The following is a 19,427-nucleotide window of genomic DNA, read 5'->3' on the forward strand; positions in this document are numbered from 1 at the left end:
CGGTTAGTAGCAAAAGGTTATTCCCAGGTGCTGGGAATTGATTTTGGTGATATTCTTTCTCCTGTTGCCAAGGTAACTTCTATTAGATTACTTTTAACTGTTGCTGCTGCTTTTGATTTTGAGCTAGAACAGATGGATGTGAAGACAACAATTCTTCATAGGGATTTGGAAGAGGAGATCTACATAACAACCTGAAGGCTTTGTGGTGAAGGGTAAGAAAGAACTGGTATGCAAGTTAAAGAAGTCTTTGTATGGGTTAAAACAGTCACCAAGGATGTGGTATCAGAAATTTGATACATTTATACGGGGACTTGGCTTCACCAAAAGCAAAGCAGATCTTTATGTGTATTTTAAATTAATTGGTGATCGTGTTATTTATTTGGTCTTGTATGTGGATGATATGTTGCTGGTTGGAAATGACAAAGAAATTAGGACCCAATTGTCCTCCAAATTCGACATGAAAGATCTTGGTGCTGCAAACTATATTTTGGGCATGGAAATTAAAAGAGATCGGGAAAAGAGGAAGCTCTAGTTAAACCAGAGGAAGTATGCCGAGACAATATTGCAGAGGTTTAATATGCAGGATAGTAAACCAGTGAAGGTTCCTATTCCTGTAGGTGTAAAGTTATTTGTTGAACAATGTCCCAAGACACAAGAAGAGGAAGAGGATATGTCACGTGTTCCATATGCAAGTGTAGTCGGTAGCCTGATGTATGCAATGGTATGTACTAGATCAGACATTACACATGCAGTGGGAGTATTGAGCAGGTTTATGTAAAAACCAGGAAAGGAGAATTGGATAGTAGTGAAGCGGGTTTTTAGGTATTTTCTTGGCACTAGTGATTATGGTTTGTGCTACCAAGGAAGACCAGGATTGGACAGAGTGTTGGGTATTCGTGGCTTTGTTGATGCATATTGGGCTGGAGATCTAGATTAGAGAAGATCTACAAGAGGGTATGTGTTTAACCTATTTGGAGGTGTAGTCAGTTGGATGAGTAAGAAACAATATGTAGTGGCACTATCAACTACAGAGGCAGAATACATGGTAGCTACTCATGCAAGCAAGGAAACAGTTTGGTTGCAGAGATTGTGTTCAAGTATGGGGTTAGTACAAGAAGCTATAAGGATAGGCTGTGACAGCCAAAGTGCAATTTTCTTGGCAAAGAACCTTGCATATCATTCAAAGACAAAGCACATTGATGTTCAGTATCACTTTGTGAGGGATATGATAGAAGACAAAAAGGTGTTGCTGGTAAAGGTGGACACTTTGAAGAATATTGCAGATGCATTGACAAAATCTGTGAGCTTTGAGAAGTTCTCCTGGTGTAGGGAAACAATGGGCATTTCAAGGCTAGAAAAATGACTAAGCTCTCATGTGGCCCCTTGTGGAAAGAAAACAACAAGTGGGAGAATGTTGGGTTGTGTTATATTCTTTCCATGTAGTTAACAGGGGGTTTGAGGGGTACCCGTAACCTCAGTCTATGGGGTCTGGGGCAACGCCCCAGAAAATTTTGATTTTGGACCCTATGTTAGGTTGGGTGGACCCACGTTCAGTTTTGTGCATGATTTTTTCACATGTTTTTTGGACGCGATGGTTTTTCGGTCCATGGTATTGGACACGATGGTTTTCGGTCCATGGTATTGGACACGATGGTTTTTAGTCCATAGTATTGGATGCAATGGTTTTTAATCCATGGTATTGGATGCTTCGGCATGTATAAATATGTATTATAACATTGAAAGGAACATAATGAAAAATCAAGCTGGTAGTCCCAATTTTGGGATCCAGTGGGAAAATCTATGTGTATATGTGTTTTATGTGTTATGCTCTCGCATTGTTTATTTTTCCTTGTTTTAGAATTCATATGCAGGTAATTTCTGTATAGGGTTAGAACCTACACACTTTATATTCAAATGGAACTACTACAGGTATGTGGACCACTTTCGATGGTGGTCATTCTACAACTTCCCTTGCATTTGTATGAACTGCAGGGGTCGGTGGTTTGTGTGGATGACCATTTCCTTCCCCAAAATGTAATGCTTACATTGTTGGCAAGCCTACACAATAGAATACATCTCTTTGTCATAAGTGGGATGTAGGTTTTAACCCCATACAGTAATTACCTACATACAAATTCTAAAACATAGAAAATAAACAATGCGAGAGCATAACACATAAAACACATATGCACAGAGATTTTCCCCTAGATCCCAAAATCGGGACTACCAGCTTGATTTTTCATTATGTTCCTTTCAATGTTACAATACATATTTATATATGCCGAAGCTTCCAATACCATGGACCGAAAACCATCGCATCCAAAACCATGTGCGAAAATGATGCACAAAACCGTAGGTAGGTCTGCCCAACCTAATATAGGGTCCAAAAGACAAAATTCTCCGAGGAGCTTCTCCGAACCCCATAGACGGTTGTTACCTGCACCCCTCAAACCCCTTTGACCCCTTCTCTATGCAATCGATGCAACAAAGGGGGGCTCCACCCCCCCTCTAACCCCCAGTTAACTATGTGGGCCAGTCGTGGAAATAATATAACACAACCCAACATTCTCCCACTTGTTGTTTTCTTTCCACAGGGAGCCACAAGAGAGCTTAGTCATTTATCCAGCCCTACAATGCCCACTGTTTCTCTACACCAAGATAACTTCTCAGAGCTCACAGATTTTGTCAATGCATCTGCAATATTCTTCAAAGTGTCTACCTTTACTAGCAACACCTTTTTGTCTTCTATCATATCCCTCCCAAAGTGATACTGAACATCAATGTGATTTGTCTTTGAATGATATGCAGGGTTCTTTGCCAAGAAAATTGCACTTTGGTTGTCACAGTCTATCGTTATAGCTCCCTGTACTAAACCCATACTTGAACACGATCTCTGCAACCAAACGGCTTCCTTGCTTGCATTAGTGGTTGCCATGTATTCTTCCTCTGTAGTTGATAGCACCACTACAAATTGTTTCTTACTCATCCAACTGACTGCACCTCCAAATAGGTTAAACACATACCCACTTGTAGATCTTCTCTGATTCAGATATCCAACCCAGTCTGCATCAACAAAGCTACAAATATCCAACACTCTATCCAATCCTAGTCTTCCTTGGTAGCACAAACCATAATCATTAGTGCTACACAAATACCTGAAAACCCACTTCACCGTTGTCCAGTGCGCCTTCCCTAGTTTTGACATAAACTTGCTCAATACTCCCATTGCACGTGCAATGTCTGGTCTAGTACAGACCATTTCATACATCAGGCTACTGACTGTGCTTGCATATGGAACACGGGACATGTCCTCTTCCTCTTCTTGTGTCCTGGGACATTGTTTAGAAGATAACCTCACACCTACAAGAATAGGACCCTTCACCGGTTTACTATCCTGCATATTAAACCTTTGTAGTATTGTCTCAACATAATTCCTCTGGTTTAACTAGAGCTTCCTCTTTTCCTGGTCTATTTTAATTTCCATGCCCAAAATATAGTTTGCAGCACCAATATCTTTCATCTCGAATTTGGAGGACAATTGGGACTTCAAATCCTGGATAATTTCTTTGTCATTTCCAACCAGCAATGTATCATCCACATACAAGACCAGATAAATAACACAGTCACCAATTAATTTAAAATACACACTGTGATATGCTTTTCTTCTGGTGTAGCAAATTCCCCGTATAAATGTATCAAATTTATGATACCACGTCCTTGGTGACTGTTTTGACCCATACAAAGACTTCTTTAACTTGCATACCATTTCTTTTTTACCCTTCACAAAACCTTCAGATTGCTTCATGTAGATCTCCTTTTCCAGATCCCTGTGAAGAAATATTGTCTTCACATCCCTCTGTTCTACCTCAAAATCAAAAGCAGTAGCAACAAATAAAAGTAATCTAATAGAAGCTACCTTGGCAATAGGTATCACCAAAATCAATTCTGGACACCAGGGAATAACCTTTTGCTACCAACTGAGTTTTGTATTTCTCCACCTTTCCTTCTACATTTGTCTTCTTCTTGAACACCCATTTGCTGCAAATGGGTTTCCTTCGATCCAACAACTCCACCAGATCCCAACCCTCATTTTTGTGCAAAGATGCCATTTCATCAACCATGGCCTCTTTCTAGAGTTTTTCGTCCTCTGAATCTACTGTTTTCATAGTTCTAGGATCATCATCAGTAACAGATAAAGAAAAATTTGAACAGAAAACAAATGGACTATACCTTTCTAGTTGCCTTCTTTCTCGAACTAATCTTCTCACACCCGGAGTTTATGGCTCTTCATCTTCTGATTCCTCCTCTGTTGTAGACTCTGATTCTTCCTCCTTTAGCTCAAACTCTATCTTCTCAGGTTCCTTTGATGGGACTTCATGTTTAATAACATCTTTTACCTCTCTGAACACCACATCTCGGCTATACACAACCTTCCTTGTTACTGGGTTCCAAAGCTTATAACCCTTTAAACCATCCTTATACCCAATAAAGATGCACTTTTCAGATTTACTATCCAACTTGGTTCTTTTCTCCTTTGGAACATGTACATATGCATCACATCCAAATACCCTCATATGTGAAAGAGAGGGTTTCTTACCAGTTCATACCTCTTGTGGAGTCTTATCCTCCAACGCTAATGAAGGTGATCTATTGACCAGGTAACGTGCTGTCTCCACTGCCTCTGCCCATAATTCTTGTCCTAACATGGCACCACTAAGCATGCTTCTTGCCCTTTCCATCAACGTCTTGTTCATTCTTTCTGCAACTCCATTTTGCTCAGGTGTATATGGAGTAGTCTTCTTTCGTGCTATACCACACTTTTTACATAATTCTTCAAATTCCTTACTGCAAAACTCTCCACCGTTATTTGTCCTCAACACCTTTATCTTCTTCTCTGTCTAGTTTTCCACCAAAGCCTTAAATTCTTTAAACCTGTCAAAGACTTCATATTTTTTCTTAAGGAAATATATCCATGTATTCTTTGAGAAGTCATCTATAAATGATACATGGTACACTGAATTACCTAGTGATGCAACCTTCACAAGTCCAAACACATCACTGTGCACAAGCTCTAATATCTGTTTCGCCCTCTTACCACCAGAGGGGAAACTCACCCGATTCTACTTCCCATATACACAATTTTCATATAAATAAAAATCTAGAGAGCTATTACTCATACCTTCTACCATATCCTTACCGTGAAGTATTCGAAAGCCCTTCTCTCCAATATGTCCAAGCCTTTGATGCCACAACATGGTCTTCTCTCCAGAGACCACTAGATTTTCTGTTCCACTTTCAGGAACCAAAAAACTGTTGCACCCATCAACAACAGTACTACCTTGCAGCTTGTACAAAGTTCCAATCCAAACTCCCCACATCAATACCAGTGCTCCCCGAACCATCTTGCGGGTATCCTTCTCATACACTGTTTTTACACCTGCATCATCCAGCTTGCTTATGGAAATCAGATTTCTAGCCAATGCAGGAATATGCAGAACACCTGGAAGTGTTCTAACCCTTCCACCTTGCAACTTCAACTTTACTTTTCCACGACCAACGATTCTGGCCTTCCTATCATCCACCAAGAAGACTTCACCACCATCATATTTCTCATACTCGCAGAACCACTCTCTATGGGGAGTGAAGTGAAAGGATGCACCTGAGTCAATCAACCATGCCTCATGATCTACATGTGTACTTGAAGAAGCCAAGTACACATCCCCACCTTCATCTGAGGTGGTTTTTGCCTTTGTAGAAGGAGCATCATCAGATCTGTTTCCTTTGTCAGGAGCTTTAGATTTACAGTCCCTTTTGTAGTGCCCTTCTTTTCCACATTTCCAGAACACCACCTTTACAGGTTTTCCTAGAGATTTAGATCTACCTCTAGATTTAGATCTCCCACTCGATGACTTATTTTTGTTTATGTTCTGGGACTGTCCTCATATAGACAAGGCATCACCATTCTAGCTCTTCATATTTTTCCATCTCATCTCCTCCGTCAGCAAGGATGAGACTATTTCATAAAACTGTAAGGCAGTTGCATTGCTACCTATTGCAATAACCATACTATCCCACAAATCTGGTAGAGAACACAACAAACTGATGCACTTATCTTCATCTGAAATTTGAATATCAACAAATAATAACTTACTTACCACAGTATTAAATGCGTTCAGAGGTTATGTCACTGAGTCTCCATCTTTCATCCTCAGGTTATACAGCTTTTTCCATAGGAATAGTTTATTCACCAGAGACTTAGATTGGTACAAAGTCCCTAACTTGTCCTACAAAACCTTCGTCATAGCTTCCCCTGATACATTTAGCAATACTGAATCCGATACACACAATCATATTGTGCTCTTAGCCTTCTTATCCAACTTCTTCCATTCTTCATTGGACAATCCCATTGGTTTAGCACCCAGATCTACCACGATCTACTGATCTTTATCCACCAATAGATCCTCCATCTTGAGTTTCCATAACTCAAAACTCTGACCATTAAATTTCTCGATCTCTATCTTTCCACTGCTCGCCATCTTCTTTCACCACCAGAATCGATCCCGTAGATCTCCCACTGAACAGGGTCTACCACAAGCCCGAGCGAAACCCCTCAGTAATAAAGGCGTCCCCTTGAAGCCAAAACAAATCTGATACCAAATGTAGGTTTTAACCCCGTACAGTAATTACCTGCATATGAATTCTAAAACATAGAAAATAAACAATGTGAGAGCATAACACATAAAACATATATACATAGATTTTCCCCTGGATCCCAAAACCGAGACTACCAGATTGATTGTTCATTATGTTCCTTTCAATGTTACAATACATATTTATACATGTCGAAGCATCCAATACCATGGACTGAAAACCATTGAGTCCAAAACCATGGACCGAAAACCATCGCATTCAAAACCATGTGTGAAAATCATGCACAAAACCATAGGTAGGTCTGCCCAACCTAATATAGGGTCCAAAAAAAAAAAATTTCGGGGTGCTGCCCCAGACCCCATAGAGGGGGGTTACCTGCACCTCCAAACCCCCTGTGACCCCCCTGCTACGCAATCGGTGCGATGAAGGGGGGCATCCGCCCCCCCTCTAACCCCCCGATTAACTACATGGGCTAGTCGTGGAAAGAATATAACACAACCCAACATGGGATACTTTTGAACTATGTCTAAAGGTGTCTCACTGTGATATGCCACTAGATGCCCCTGTTGAGTAAGCACTACCTCAATAGCATAGTTAGAGGCATCTGTCTCGATCTCAAATGGTTTTTGCAAGTATGGTAAAGTGAGCACTAGTGCAGAGCAGAGGTGATGTTTCAACTCTGCGAATGCCTTCTGTTGATATTCAAACCAAAAGAATTTTTCTTTCACTCCTCCCTTGTTGACTTGACTCAAGGGCCAAGTGATATGAGAGAATCCCACCACAAACTTGCAGTAGAAATTGGCAAGACCCAGAAAGCTACAGAGCTCTATCAAAGTGGTTGGGGCTGGCCAATCCCGAATGACTTGGATTTTCGTTGGATCCACATGCACCCCTCATTCATCAATAATTTATCCCAGATACTTAACCTGGCTCATGCCAAAAGTGCATTTCTCCAAATTGGCACACAGCTTGTGTTGCCACAGTGTTTGGAGAACCTGTTGGCTATGGTGGAGGTGCTCTTCCGAACTCTGGTTGAAGATTAGGATGTCATCCAAGTATAACACTACAAATGAGTTGGCGAATGGCCGTAAGATGTCATCCATTAGCCTCATGAAGGTTTCAAGAGCATTCGTCAACCCAAAAGGCATAACCAACCATTCGAAAAGGCCCTCCTTGCCTTTGAAGGCAGTCTTTCACACATCGGAGGGTTTGATTTATACCTGGTGATAGCCAGACATCAAGTCGATCTTGCTGAAATATTTTCCCCCCTTTAGTTTGTCAAGAAGGTCATCAATCCATGGGATCAAGTACTTATTCTGGAAAATGATCTGGTTCAGTGCCCGGTAGTCAATACAAAGTCTCCAAGTCATATCCTTCTTATATACCAACATGATTGGGCTCCCACAGAGCGATAAACTTAGACGGATGTGACCTTCTGTAGCAGCTCCTGAATCTATCTCTTGATTTCATTGCTCTCCAGAACGGAGTGCCGATAGATTGGTCCATTGGGCAGTGGCACATCTGGGGTCAGATCGATGGAGTGCTTGACTTGATAGTGTAGAGGCACCCATGTGGGGGAGGTGAAGATGTCCTCGTACTCCTCCACGACCTTGTCCATCCGTTGTTGTCGTGCAGAGGGGACCTGTCTGGAGGTCATGGCCACTGTCTTCTTCTTTCCCTGAGGGCGTATCATTAGGAAAAAGAAATTCTGGTTTTGGAAATGAACTTATTGCATTGTTTTGCAGTAACCAAAAAGATGGCGGTAGGTGGTGCTACCTCTGGTATGCTGTACAACTTATTTCCAAAAGTAACAATAACATCACAAGGCCTTGACTCATACATAGCATGTCACTTCCATAAGTATGGTTGACCTAATAATACGTCACAAACATCAAAGGGAGAAACATCACATAATACCTCATTCGTGAAGGGCTTGATGTTGTATGCAAGGCGACATTGCTGGCTCACGCAAAGATCCCATCCTTGGTAAAGCCACCTGATGGTGTATAGTTGTGGATGTTCTATGGTTGGTAAGCCCATTTGCTTCACGAACTCTGTTGAAATGAGGTTCTTTTGGCTCCCATTGTTGAGATCGAACTGTAGCGGGGAACCCTTTACCCACATCTGGGAGTGCAAGAGGCGCTCCTCCTCCTCTCAATCTTCGAGTTCCTCCTTCTAGATCTTCATGGTGGAAACGGTGGTGTTGGGCTTTGCATTGATGATTTTCTTCCCTTTGTCATTCCCCTTGTCAGGTTTAGAATCAGAGTCATAACATGCATCTAATTCTGAAGCCTTTAGCTCGGCCACCAGTGATTGCTTGGCCCGACACTAACTCGTGTTGTGAGTGGAGATCTTATGGAACTCATACCACTTTCCCCTGTCCTTCTTCGGCTTCACAGCGTTGTTCTTTTCTTGCACCTTTGGCGGGTCATCTTGGGCCGCCCCGCCTTGGTTTTGTCCTTTGTTCTGTAGTTTTGGGGCACCTTTCCCTTGCTTCGGATTCGCAGATCCAAAGTATCGCTTCTTTTGTTTAAACTTTTGCTCGATATTGACTGCATATCGGTATGCTGTGCTGAGTGAGGAGATGTCCAGGAATTTCATCTCATCTTGGATGTACCTGTGTAGGTAGCCAAGGTACTTGAAAACCAAATTCTTCTCAGAATCCTTGATACCCAACTTCATGCGAAGGGTATGAAAAACATTGGTAAACTCCAGCACATCTTGGTCCCTTCCTAGTGTTGTCCACTTTATGTATTTATCCTCATAGATCCTAACAGTGTAGTACTACTCCTTGATGTCATCCTGGAATGAGTTCCAAGTGGGTGCGGCTAAAAACAGTGAGTTTGTACTTCCATCCTTCTGCTCACACTAGGTTTCCCACCAATCCTTAACATGGGGGGATGCTTTGAGAAGTGCAAAGGTGATCTTTTCCCGGCTGGAAAAATCATGAACAGAAAAATCACCTTCTAGTAGATTTAACCATTTATCTACAATGTCTGCATCTATCTAACCCTCAATCATGGGAATGTCAAAGTGAACTTGTACCTAAAGGGTGTGGCGCTTCTAGAGTAGATGTCAGAAGTAGATGCGTTGCCCCTGGGTAGCCGCTAAAGGATATGGGTAAAGTTGTCCATCATCACGTTCCTTTGTCACTCGAGGGCTTCCTCGAGCAAGATTTTGATAGGATCTCCTGCCCCTCATCTTTATTTTCATCCACCATGGGAGGCCGTCGGGATTTGTGAGGCTGGTCTTGCAAAGGTTCGACCAATTCAAGCCCTAACTCCTTATATCCCAATCTCGTTGGGGACATGCAAAGAAAAATAGAGAAAGAGTAGACCGCTTTGATACCACTTATCCAGATTTAAACAGGAACACAACAAATTACAAATATAACCATAAATACAAAAATGTAGTATAAATAATGCTTCATTTCATTAATATCAAATACTGAAATATGCTTACAAATAGAATGGAAATAAGACTAGCTCGAGCAATGGTAGCTTATCTCTGAGAAGAGATGTGGCAGCTAAATGCCTCTAAATTGCATTATAATGATGCTCAATGACCTTTTTATTATTGAACAATAAGAGAAAACCCTATACAACCAAAACCGTAACCCGGGGAGATGTAACACCAAGAGTTTATGGGCCCCGTTGGGGTGAGTTGGATAGCCAACTTCCTGGGGTCCCAACTTGGTCATATTATCTCCGTATGATGCGCATGATAACTAGTTGGAAAGATCTCTCCAAGGAATACGATGGAAAAGAAGATTTTCGACAAAAATATTTTTGGTGTTATATTGCCAAAAAAACATCGTTTAGGGCCTCAAAACAGCTTTGGAAGTTGAGGACTCGAAAAATTGCTAAAAATAGTAAAACTGTGCTACAATTAAGGAAACTGAAAAACTAAAAGAAACAATGGTGGGGTTCCAAGTGGAATTGGGGGATGGCCACCAATTTCCACCTAGATCAAAGAAGGAAGAGCCTTTTGTCTCAGAATTGAGCGATGTTGTCCGGGCAAGGCAGAGTCTGGGCCAAGGTTACCCAGACCCATTGACGGGCAACTGAATGAAAATGATGATGTGAATGCATGGTGATACTGAGTGTAAGAAGGAGTGAATGATCATGCATGCAAATAGTGAATGCAAGATTCAAAAAATGGAACCACATGCATGTGTGTGAAATGAGTCACTGAATCGGTGACCATTCATACAAAACAATGTCATGCATGTGACAATAATGTGATGCTAACAAAAATTGAAACAGTGCTTGTACAAGCTAACATGCATGTAAACGACATCAAACATTCACAGAAATCAAGCAGACATCACTCACACAAGCCCAAACACAAAAAGCGACACAAATGCTGCAAAACACAAGTAAAGCAGACTTACCCAGAAATAACTAAGCTGGATGTGCCGAAGACTCCTAGATGTACTATGGGATGTCAGAGCTCCTAGATCGATGTGGAGAATGAACTCTGAAGCATCGAATAAATAAGGTTGAGGCTCATGATGTGCATGCCACAAATCTAGGAAAAAGCGACACTTGGAGGAAAGTTTCTAAAACGATCTTTGCATGTAACCTCCAACTGCTAAAAATAAATACCTAAAACCTAGGGATGCTTTTTGCATGTAGCTTTTTTCTATTTCAGGAAAAAGAAGCCCATGCATGCAAGTCAAGTTTTCTCAGTCCTGAAGGGAACCGATCAACCTGAAGGCACATGCAACAACCTACTTGATTGAGAGGGATTTTTGCGCAATTTTGGGAGGAAGCTAGGCTAGCTGTCCAGAGGGATTGCACAATTTCTAGGAGGAGCAGCTCACTGCTGCCTAGAATTGCGCAATTTCTAGGCTGAGCTACACTGTTGGGTGAAATTGTGCAATTTTTCAGAGGAAGGTTGTTTGATAGGATTGCACAATTTCTAACCCCAGCATATTTCCAGTCAGATTTTCACAATTTCTTGAGGGAAGGTTGGTTCCCCTTCAAAATTGCACAATTTTCTGAGGGAGTTGCTTAGCCAATAACTAGACTAAGACCGGAGAGGCATCTTGTGAGGGGAGTGAAGAAAAGAATCATGCACAGGCTCGCAAGCTGCTGAAAAAACCAATGAATCTTATGTACTTAACCATGCAAGGCATGCTTCTAAGAATGATTGATAGGGAAGATCCAAAACGAAGCTAAGGAAATATTTTGGAAGGTGATTGTAGCCGCTACAATACTTGGCGACACATTGGTAGAACTATAGCTCTTTGAATGGACCTTGTTCGTGAAAATCAAGTCTAACATCTCTAGAAGTATTGTTCAGTTCTTTGTTCATCTTGGTTTCCACACTTGCTTGATTTTAAGATGTAGCATCTGCCAAGCTCCTAGTCGGTTGACACACATTCCAAGCCAAGTCAACACAATTGTTTCAATTGGGGTGAGGGGTATATTGATGCACAAGTCTTATGGTTGTGAGAGTTTTAGTTTCATCTCTGGTGTTCTCCACTACCAGAAGGCCTGGTTAGTACCCCGTCAGAGTCACACATGAACACAAGCATCGCTCCGCTCCCAATGAGCCTGGTTAGTACCTTGACGGAGTTAATTGCATCACCTCTTTGTGTAGGAATACTTTCTCTTCTTTCACCTTATTCATTTTTCAATTTATTTTTTTTGAAAATTTTCAATTTTTCATTTTTCATTTTTCGTAATTATGCATAACAATATTCATTTCAGAGGTGGAAGAGGGATCCAGACTTATTGAGAGTAGAAGAGGTTTTTCCTTCAGAGATTTATTTTATATATACCTATGATGTGCTTATTAAGGTTTTCCCCCTCACCTTACGCTACTTGACTGAGCTGCCAAGGATTAACCCAAAAACAACCGACTAGAGTATTTGACACTAGTTCGTGCGCAAGCATTGTGTTTTCATCGAGGTTCACTTTGAACAGTACGTATTTTCTGTCGATGTATCACGAATTTAAGATAACAAGTTCTTCATACAGAGGCAAGACGAAAGATAACCAAGTATTGATAACTACACAAGTCCTCTTGTACTTTACCTAGCTTGTTTCAAGAGTCGCACATGGTTTCATGTGAAACTAACCTACGAACATAAACAAGCAAACAAATAGAAAAAAAGAAAAAGCAGAATTAAAAGTGTAAGCAAAGCGAGTGAGAAAACAAGCAAGCAAGTAAACACACACACAAAATAAGAAGAAGACAATCATGCAAGAAAACAAACCAAAAGAAAACACTACTCCTACTCCTAAGCTAATGGTGCATGGGTCTGCTCACGTGAAGTGATACTTCCAATGTAGCCATGGACGCATTGGTCGACCCGTCTTGGTGAAGGCATGGTTCACGAACAACACAAATGTACGAACCAACAGACATGAAAGATATAACAATGAAGACAAACACACTCTAAGTTTAAAAGCGTCCATGGAACATACGTGAGTGCAAGTGCATGACATGCAATCCATGGACTTGCCATGGTGTTGTGCAACACTATGTGTAGTTGTTAAGCATATGCATACTCTTGACTGTGACATGCAAGAAAACGAAAGAAACAAAGACAACTTTCATCGTGCACATGTGCTTTCTATGTAAGATTTCTCCAATGCATGAGCAATGGGATCGTGTAGTTCGAGTGGAGGAAGCATAACCTGTGTGAGATATTGATCTTCAATGCATATAGATGAGTGATAAGGAGCCTCAAGTGTTTTAAAAATTTCCTAATCGAAAGTGAAACCAACCTCAGGACACTGAGGGCCTGACATAACCATCAACTCAGGTTGAAGTGCCTCGACAATCTGTGGGGTTTCGATTTCGTCGATAAATAGATCATCATAAACATGTGGCTTGGAAAAATAAATTGCAATAGAATCATCATCATGATTGAATACAGGGGTAAATAGATCACAACATCTACGATCAACAAAATCAATGATTTCATCGGAATCCTCATGATCTGATGAATCAAACAGAGGGGTAGATGAGAAGCGAAAAAATTCATCCTCTGTGTTTTGGGAAAAAGCAAATGAAAAATCAAGTGGATTTTCAATGAATAATTTGTCCTCTCCATTTTCGGATGATGGACTGACATCTGTTATGTTTTGTGAATGATCAACAATGGGTGCATCCATAGACGGGGATACACATGCAAAATCAAGGATGTAAGAATCACAAAAGATATCAAGAAAAAATGGAGGGGCCTCGGACATAAGGGGTTTATTATTCACCGAGAATTGATGCTCAAGCTCCCAGTCATACTCTTCATGAATAACAACGTAGGTTGGTTGTGCAACAAGAAATCCGTCAATGGCTTGATCCTTGTTCACAACAAGTGTAGAGTCCATAATGGAAGAACACAAGATAGTGAAATCCAAAGGATCAGTAGAACATGAAGAAGGAGGTTGAGGAAAAACAAGCATGTGAGAACCCATGGGCTTCGCAACCAAATCTGCGCGAAAATTGAGAGAAGTGGTGTTGGGAGGATGTGGTAGTTGAATGGATGTGTGTGCCTGTTCTCCCACATCACTCTGCAATGGTGGAGTTGTTGATGAGGGGATGACGGACAGTCACTTGTGATAACGACCGTGTCCGTCTGTGATTGTGCAACTCCATCACCGAAGTATGCTGGGCAAGGCTTGGGCTTGAACTTTCTTTTAGGATTAACAAATTTGGAAAGAAAATACTCAAATCTGTCCATGAGATACTGGAATTTCATCTGAATTTTCGGAGCTTGAAACTGAAACACACAGAAGTGGTCCCAAAATTCCACAGGCAATTCATGTAGGGCCTTCCGTTGTTGTAACATTTTTTGGTCAAGAGGTTCTGGATCAAAATGATGGAAAGTAGATTCAAGGAGATCAAAAAACTGCTCAAGTTAGTGCACACTATTGGGAGGTAGACTCCAACACCACCGTTTTGGGGATTCATGAAGTGTGTATGCAAGAAACTGGCAGACTTCTTCTACATAGAACTCATCGACATCCTCAAGGAATGCATAAAAGTCTTCTAAGTACTCAGGCCAGGCTACTTTTCCTTCCCCATCATATGTGAATTCAGATAAGAGATCGAAAAACTCCCTCGTGATGTTGAGAGGTTTGACATGCGAAAGACATCACGAAGGGATGAGTGTGATAGAATCAATTATAGATGTGAAAAGGTTCAAAATAGGATGAGAGGACACAGCTTGTCATCTGGCCCTCCTAGCACCAGAAATCTCGATGGTGCTGGACTCGCGAACATGTCAGGGGAACTCCCCGGTAAGAAGTCCCAATTAGAACTCAGACCGTTTGGTGTAGGAGTCCCAGCAGTGGGTCATACGATGTCACCTTGACCATGGTTGCATGCAGAGGCAAGTAAGATCTCCTTGTTGGTAGCAAGGGTGTGACATGCATAGCAAGCCAAGGAAGGTGTATGAACAGTTCTAACACATAGAAAGTGAGGTATGTGCACCCCTTGGAAACCTACAAAAGCACACATATAAGAAGGGAACACACAAGCGAAGATGCATCACAAATTAGAAAGCAGGTAAGCTAACAATCCAAAGTGATGGTTAAACCAACAACACATTTTAGTAAGATTCATACATACATACACAAAAACAATCTATAAACACATGCGTAAGAAAATAGATACATATATCATTAAAGTAAACAAGATAGCTAAAATACAATAACAACATATGCATGCAACTCCTTAATTCATGCTCCTTTAACTCATCAAACTCCTTAACTCTTTGCTCCATCCTCTATTTTTCTCTCTGCCTTTGTGCGGTCCTCCTATCACACTGTTGCCTCTTCGCCTCTATTGCCAAAGCTACTTTCTGCACAAGTGAGTCTGCTTTGAACTTACAGCTTTGATCTACCTCTGCGCTGTCAATAATATTTCTCTTGCCTTTGTCACGCATCGGTATGTTTACCTTTGCTGCTATTGCTATTGGTGCTCTCCTGGATGTTGCTTCACTAACCACTCCACAACGATGCCCACTGGTTCATTGGGCTTGGAAAGCTATGAAAATATATTCATGGGTCTTCCTGTGCCCAATGACATACCTCGTGGATCCACGGAAACTATACTCTCACGCAATGATCCTTCACAAAGCAATGCGGGTCATACATATTATAACTTCTAGTGCCGAAAGGATATTTCTTGAACTCTTCTGTTTCAGAATCCACATGCTTGAGATTCTGTATTTTGTACAACCTGGTCCACAATGAAAGAGTGGGCTAAGATGCCTTCTTCTTTTGGTGTAGTCTAGTTGACAGTCCTGCCGAGATGTGGTATTATAGTTCTTGCATGATGAGCTTGTCGAAAGTGAACTTCGACAAAACATGCAAAGGCTTCTCTATGATGTACATCTGTATAAAGGTTCCAAGAGGTGAGGCATACCAATCTGCTATGTCGATCAGTGCCTCCATTTCTACCTTCGACATGCAAGGTGGATCCGACTCAAATATCATCTTGTACATTGGGGTGAAAAAATGATTTGACAGTTATGTGATGACTCCTCGGAAGCTGCATTTGGAAAATAGTTTACAATAAGTGTTCACAGAGGTTTTTGCTAGTGTCCATACCCACTTCAAGCCCGGGAACTCCTAACGGGCACAGATTTCATTCAAGATGTAAGCAAACATGTATATTTCTTCTTTCTGACCTTTGGGCAGCTGCCGAGCTCCTGTTACTTGTTCCTTCAGCCTATGAGCCAACATGTCGAACTAGTTGCATGCTTTGCCTTCACTTTTCCAGTTGGTCCAATGCAATCACCTAACTCTACAGGAAGGTCTTTGTGCTCTCTTGGCCATACAAGTGAAATGAAAATATGACCAAACACTGATATGCCTTCCACATTATCTTTGTCTTGTAAATCTGGTTGGGTGTCATCCTGAATTTGGTTGGCTCCTTCACCCAGTTCTTCAAGATATCCCTGGAGTTGGTATCGCTGTTGGGTATGCTGAAGGGTGTCTCCATGGTGATCATTGGCTTTGGTAAGTGTTACATATGTTGATAGTCCTATGACTTGAAGGTAGAAATCTCTATCCCGCTGACACTGCTCAATGTCATCATCTCGGGGTCAGTGTTCGAGACGATCCAATGTATCATGTCCACGCATGGGAACGCAGGATACCTGCATGCAATCCAGTACAAGCCAGACTTGTGAATGTTCACATAGGCTTGGAAGTTTTCAAGATCTTCCCCAAATGTGCCTGAAAATGCATCATTAACCTCTTGCCATTTCAGTTTGATGTCTTTGTCTACGATCAGCTTGGTGTCTTCGTATATCGGCAAACTCATAGACACTCGCTCAACTGCTGCTCCAATTGTGCTTCTGTTGGTGTCCTTTGATCCTGCTCTCTTGGAGGCCATTGATTCTAAACTGCTCAGGGATGAACGAACACCTACTATATTTGGAGACATGGCGACATGCATGGAAAGAAATCTGTCAGTTAAAACCAAAGCAAACTTGAGGGATGACATGCAACATACCGAGGTAACTGCTGGCAAGGATTGTGCAATTTTCACTGGGAGGCCAAGAGACTAACTGCAGGAACTACATAAAAGGAAATTTGGACTGTCGGGAGGCTGGTTGACTACTAGAATTGTGCAACGCACAATCTGGACTGGCGTGTTGGGTGTTGAGAATGTGCAATGCGCAATTTCAGTTGACAATTGATGCAGGCCCATGGACTACATTACACAATTTTCTAGGCCAGCAGTCACTGCCTCTCAGAATTTTAGAAAGCAAGACTAGAGGGCACTAATTGGAAAGATTTGTGCATTTTTTGGGAGGAAGGGAAAGCCTTCCCTCTCAAAATTGTGCAATGTTGTCCGGGAAAGGTAGAGTCTGGGCCAAGGTTACCCAGAACCACCGGCAGGCAACTTAAAGAAAATGAATATGTGAATTCATGGAAATACTAAGTGTAAGTAGGAGTGAATGATCATGCATGAAAACAGTGAATGCAAGATTCAAAAAACAAAACAACACACATGTGTGTGAAACAAGTCACCGAATCGGCGACCGTTCGTGCAAAATAGTTTCATGCATACGACATCAATGAGATGCTAACGAAAACTAAAATGGTCCTTGTACAAGATAACATGCATGAAAATGACAACAGCTATTCACAAAAATCAAGCAGGTAGCACTCACACAAGCCCAAACACAAAAAACGACAGAAATGTTGCAAAAGACAAGTAAAGCGAACTTACTCGGAAATAGCCACTACAAGAAAAAGGGACATTGGTGAGGGGCGAAAAATGTCACCATATGCTCATTGGTGATAATCAAAAGAGCCTTCGTCACCAAAAACTGAACATCACCAAAGGTGGCGTCGCCAAAAGTATAGGTGTTGTAGTGAAATTCAAAGTCTGTTACCAATAATGATTTGTAATTACGGATAGCAACCGTCACTATTTCATATGAGCAATGGTGACGGACCATAGCCTTCGTCACCAAAAACTGAATGTCACCAAAGGTGGCGTCGCCAAAAGTGTAGGTGTTGTAGTGACATTCAAAGTCTATCACCAATAATGATTTATAATGACAGATAGCGACCGTCACCATTTCATATGAGCAATGGTGACAGACCATAGCCTCCATCACCAAAAACTGAACAAAATGTGGTGTCACCAAAAGTATAAGTATTATGGTGACATTCAAGGTTTGTCGTGAATATTGATTATAATGATGGATAGTGACCATCACCATTTCATATGAACAACAACGATTTATTGTGATGGATCTTCCATGGCTATCACTATTAGTGCATATATATGGTGACATTTGATGATCGTCACCAAAAGCCACATTGTCAGAAGTACAGGTGTTGTGGTGATATTCAAGGTCCATCACGAATAATGACTATAATGACGGACATCGACTGTCACCATTTCATATCAACAACAAAGATTTATGGTTACGAACCTTTAAGGGCCGTCACTATTGATGCATATATATGGTGGCATTCGTTGACCATTACCATTTCATATGTTGGTGAGGGTTGAAAAATGTCATCAAAGCTCATTGGTGACGGTCAAAAGAGCCTCCGTCACCAAAAATTGATAGTCGCCATTCCATATGGATGTCAGGGCATGATGGAATTGAACCACCAACCTCCTGCTTGTGAAGCAGGTGCTCTTCCATTGAGCTAACACCCTTTAAAGCATTATAATTTTAAAAATTAGACCTTGAAACTTCATAAATTGTAAATTCTACAACTTTCAATAAATTGGAGTCTCGACAATATTTTACTAAACAAGCAAAGCAACATCGAAGTTGCAATTCCTTGCCTAATGGTTATGGAAGTTATGAAAGTGGTTGGAGGGAAAAATAATTATGTATAAAAGAATCAATATGCTCAGTTGAATACTCAATTAAAAGTGAAAATCTGAAGACATTTATAAACTATAAATGACCTATAACTAGCAGATGCACCAAATATTGCAAAGGAAATGTCATAAGCGAATAGCATATGGAAGAAGAACATTGATGAAGACAAATGCAATATGTTATAGGTTAAGTGAAAGAAAAATCTCAATGTTGTTGTTGTTTGGCGTTTAGATATCTGAATGATATCTAAACTTATGTGCAAATGTAACACAGATCTCTGAAAACCATGAACGACATATGATAATTTATATATATATATATATATATATATATATATATATATATATATATATCCCCTTTACAAAAACCAACATGCAATTTGGAATTTCACAAGTACGCAGTCAAAACATAACAACAACACAAATACAAGAAATTGACTTGGACAAAAAGCAAT

General features: G+C 41.0%; 1 non-coding gene across 1 annotated transcript; it reads right to left on the minus strand.

Annotated features, from left to right (window-relative positions):
• Positions 1–18,729: 18,729 nt before the first annotated feature.
• Positions 18,730–18,801, minus strand: TRNAV-CAC (transfer RNA valine (anticodon CAC)). The gene has a single exon. It is a non-coding gene; the product is annotated as a tRNA-Val (tRNA).
• Between the last annotated feature and the right edge of the window lie 626 nt (positions 18,802–19,427).

Source organism: Pinus tabuliformis, chromosome 8 (genome assembly GCF_031772625.1).
Source record: "Pinus tabuliformis cultivar Carrire ecotype Pingquan chromosome 8, CPIR1, whole genome shotgun sequence".
NCBI lineage: Eukaryota > Viridiplantae > Streptophyta > Pinopsida > Pinales > Pinaceae > Pinus > Pinus tabuliformis.